The sequence below is a fragment of the Berghia stephanieae genome, chromosome 3 (genome assembly GCF_034508935.2).
Source record: "Berghia stephanieae isolate SIO BIC M18660-M18661 chromosome 3, UCSD_Bste_1.3, whole genome shotgun sequence".
NCBI lineage: Eukaryota > Metazoa > Mollusca > Gastropoda > Nudibranchia > Aeolidiidae > Berghia > Berghia stephanieae.
In genome coordinates this window covers 93,223,761-93,228,760 of record NC_088362.1, presented here as the reverse complement: position 1 = coordinate 93,228,760, position 5,000 = coordinate 93,223,761, and the positions used below count along the sequence as shown (strand labels likewise).

The 5,000-nt window shown below is 31.8% G+C and overlaps 1 protein-coding gene across 30 annotated transcripts in view; it reads right to left on the bottom strand.

Moving 5' to 3' along the window:
* Positions 1-5,000, bottom strand: part of LOC144968857 (uncharacterized) — a 157,978-nt gene that overhangs the window by 76,797 nt on the left and 76,181 nt on the right. The gene's annotated exons all lie outside the window — the stretch shown is intronic.

Sequence of the window (5,000 nt, the reverse complement as noted above, 5' to 3'; positions counted from 1 at the left end):
CAAAGAAAGGTTCGATCTCCCGTTGAGATGAATTCTTTAAAAAAATATTCTGACTTTCAATGGCCGTCAAAATGAAGTGTTTTGTTTATTTTAAATAGCGTTTTTAGCTTGTTAATACAATATGTATTATACGAGATTAGACCACTCCACTCAAAAGTGAATGGTCATGAGGACATCAGTGATGGACATTACAGAAACGCTTATGAGGAAGGACTTCATTACGTGGATTAAAGATCTGGACCAATACAGACGTCTGAATTGATACAATATAGAACGTATTGCCCTTTGGAAAGTTGCGTAAGTATGGCCAACGCTTTGATGAATGTAACTATTTTCTTTTTCTTTTTTCCCCATGTTACCCTTATTTAGAATATTAGATGAGCAAATGAATGCTCACATCATCAAAATAATAATAATAAAAAAATAAATAACAATATTATTTTAAAAAATTGATTATTTCTTTTTTTTTCCACAGTAAACAATTACCTTCGCGTGAATGTTCACTGTTGGCGACAGTCACTCACAAAGCGACGGATGATTGCCTCTTTAGTTTTCATCACAAGCGTGATATTGGACTATTATCTATTAAGTCTACAAAAATCCCAGAGGGTGATGCAACGCCTCGCAGGTTTTCCCAATAATAAATTAATGTGGTGTTCAATTCATGATTTTGATGTGTCAATCATTTTTTCCAGAGTATTTATCCAACATGTTGTATTTTTTTTTGGAAAAAAAAACAATAATGATAAATACTTCATTCCAACTTAATTTTAGAAGTTATATATACGTTTATAAATAATTTATTTATAAATGTTGGTCTCCGTCTGTTTTAACTTTGAAACCTTTTCTTTAAAATTACTCCATACCCACAATTTTTAAACATCAATTTATAAAATCGCTTACTACAACTTTTCTATTGACCTTTTTATTCTACATTACGTGCCATGCAATTTAAACTATGTAATTTTTCTCAGTCAATTTACAGTAGTATTATACTGTAACTAATTCTTAGCTTTTTACTGATCTTTTTTTTTCCTTATATGTTGACATCAATATACCTTTTCTAGATATTTATATCTTTACAATTTTATAATATGTATGTCCCTTAATTTACACAATGTAATTATTCTTACAGCCTACAATATTATTACACTATATATACCTATTACCAAATTTTACTTTTCCACATTATATTTACGTATATTATGTTTATGTATGTATCATTGTCGGCATTTTATACGTCTGTACAAAAATTTCCTTTTGGATGAATAAAGTACATTATTATTATTATTATTATTATTATTATTATTATTATTATTATTATTATTATTATTATTATTATTATTATTATTATTATTATTATTATTATTATTATTATCATTATATTATTATTATTATTATTATCATTATTATTATTATTATTATTATTATTATTATTATTATTATTATTATTAATCACCGGTGCCTGAAAATAGATCCTAGCAGGATCTAGACCTGCTGCTAAAGAATACTTACAAGTACATCCCAGCAGCATCTACTCACTTGCCCAGAATATAAATATCCAAAGGCAGACAAACAATGGATGGACTATGAGTCAAGAATAAATAAACTGATAATAATAAAGACCCATAATGCAGCTATGTGGTCTAGTGGTATGACTTCTGATAGGAAGGTGCAAGGTTGAGTCCTTGGAAAAGGCTCTTCACTCACATTCTCTCATCGTACTGAGGTGTAAAATGAGTACCGACCCGTAACAGCGATGTCTCTGTTAGAAAAATAAAATCTAATATCGCCTAACAGGCGTCATGTCTTGTCCTAATTGTTAAGTGTTGCTGTTGGCTAGAGCCCCTTGTCAAACGCGTTGCGCAGGTTTAATGGATATTGCGCTAAATAAATACTCTAGTTTAATGCAGGATACTGAATGAACGCCTTCTTACAAAGTGGCAAGAAAATGTTAGTCTTTAGATCGATCATTTAAACTGGTTGCCAATCTTTGAAAAATTCTTATATCCAGGACTTCTTTGTCGATTGATTAAAATCATCCTCAACTTGTGGGAAAAAATCTGAATAACTTTCCACCAAGTTGGGTCTCATTTTAATCGATCGATCTGAGAAGTGAACACTTTCTGGCCAAAATAGAAAAATGCATTTTTATCAGAGTACCGGAACATAGCCACCAATAAATGGAAGAGATGGGAAACGAATACAATTTCAATCCTTTTGTCCCCTATATTCTCCAAATTTGATGTACTGAAGTTCGAACTTGGCGATCGGCGATACCTTTGTAATATCACAAATTTAGTTTTCATCTTGACACCGTTATATAAAAAGGCCAATGGTCATGCTTTGTCCAATAAATTAAAAAAAAGAAGAAGAATTCAACGGCACCATTTTGAGCAAAAGGAAAAGAAGGATATCAATTTTTTTTTTTAGGAATAAGAGCGTGAATGTTTGAGAAAGACAAATATGATTGCATAAGATAACTACTCATCAAGGGCCCTCACGATGCTTTCAAGCATACGACAGGCTACTCTCGGACAACAACGGTCGTTATCTGCTGTCCTGCTTTTCTTTTGAGAAACAAATGTTGGGTTTTGGACGAAAGTCCAACGTTTGGTCCAAAGGAATTGACGAATTTCCCTTCCACAAAATGGTATTATTAAAAAAGTCATTCACCCTCGTATGGTTAAAACCATCAGAAAAACATTTTGATTGTACAAGAACCGTTGGTCAGAAGAATTGGAAAAACATTGACACCATCGAGATTAGACCAGCAGATGATATAAGAAAGGTTTGGTGTTGATGGTTAAGATTTCAATGATGGCAAATCATAGAATAAAAGTATATATATATATATATATATATATATCGGGCGCCAGAAAAAAAAAAACTGGATAAGTTTAGAAGCCTGTAGCCGCCAAACTATAAATGGTACGGCTGAAATTTTACCACAATCAAGCCAAATTATTATAAAATGTATGTACATAATTTTTCAGATTAATATATTATATTGAAAAATGTTGACTCCACGATTGTCTTAATAAAAACACCACATATTTGCTGTATCAATGATTTGGAACGCGTAATCTCAAATTTTGATGCCATCTGTGGATCACCCATTTTGCTTTATGATTGTGTATGGCACTCTTTCCGGTGATCCAATTGATTTTCTAATGTCTTAAATAGTGATTCAATCCCATGCATTTTGAATTGGCTCTTTTCTGTGTAAAACCCTGTGCGGCTCATATAAACAAGATTGGATATTATTGATCAAATGCTGTAGTCTATTGGATTTAAGTCATGACGCATTGGAGGCAATTTATCTTTAGAAATATATCAAATGTGACTTCTGCTTTGTACTAAAAAGTGTGTAACATTGTCGGAAGGAAGAAAATATTCCTGACTATATTTCAACAAAACAAGGCAACTTCCAACACTAGTCACATCACACTCTTAAAATCAAGAAGCACGTTTGGAAACTTTCGATATCGTGATATTTTTACGATTTGAGTACAACCGGCGTGGTTTCTTAACCGATAGAGGATTTTTAAATATACTTGGCAAGTACTAAATTAAGATATTTGGCTTGTTGCGTGGAAATTGTCGAATGTTTCTGCTTTCTGTTTCGTATTATATAACGTCATACTTTTCCAGTTTTTTTTCTCGCACCCTGCATATATATATATATAATATATATATATATATATATATATATTATATATATATAGAAGAGAGAGAGAGAGAGAGAGAGAGAGAGAGAGACTTTTGTTATTCCACTGAATACCCAAATATGTGCTTTACTGTAGAGGAGCGCAATAAAAGACAACTTAATCCCGGGGTCAAGTCCGTGTAAAAATTCTATTTTGAAAAAAAGAAGACTTTCCTTCAATTCTGAATGGATCTGAAGAAATTCACTCTTTCAAGATATCACAGAGGAAAATAATCTGGCGCAGACATGAGCTGAAAAGCTCTGTTTGTTGTTTTTATGAGGGGCCGTCTTTTTTTTACTGATTCCTCTCTACCATATTATGTTGCAAGTGAAAAAGAAATCCAAATTCAGTTTTATCTATTCCTCACAGAAAGGTGTGAGTCAGAAAGATACTAAAACAAATACCTGCTACATGATGTCTTTTTGTAAAGGAAACATTTGTTTGAATGTAGGAAAATCTAATGCTTAAACATTGTAAATTCAAGTGTGTGATTATGTTCACATAAAAAACCAACAATCTAAAAAAAATCTCATTTAGATAACATGACAAAATAATTGAAAACAAAAATAAAAAAATCAACATAAAGTAAACATGAATACGGGACCATTATAATACTCAATACTGTGGATTAAAACTGGCGAAATCACATGACCGATGATGAAAATTGCAATTTAAATCAAGTGGTACGCATGAGGACATGATTGATGGAGTAAGAAAATGATAAGCTTGTCTATGGCAAATATTTGGGCGAAACTGAAGCATGAAAAAATTGAATGAAAGATTTTCGATTTATATTTTGCTGATTTGTAGCTGGTAAACATTTGGTGATATTTTGCGCATTTGACAAAGCTGTAAAATGTTGGAAGCTGCTGAATGAGGATTTGCAAGAAGGCTCTGAGGAAGGAAATGTGGCGAATGCAAGCGCTTGATGAAAGTTTAAAGCATAATATAGATTTGTTTTTTTGTATAAGAATCTAGGAGCAAATGGAAACGTAATTCAATATTTAAGAGAGTTCATAGACATTTGATTGGTTATCAAGATGACATACAAAAAAGAGGATAGCAATACACTATTTATAATTTGATTGGTTTTTAGAATGTATTGGTTACTTTTCCTGTTATTATATGGCTGATGTGCTACTAAAAGCTTGCTCGATATGTGACAATTATAAGGGCATGATGTGTGACTAAAACTGCATGCTAAACCACTGGAATCGTCGTGTGTATAATGCCATGCTTATGTATATTTTTGCATATTTGATGAGCAAATATTGAACAATAGGAGAGTAC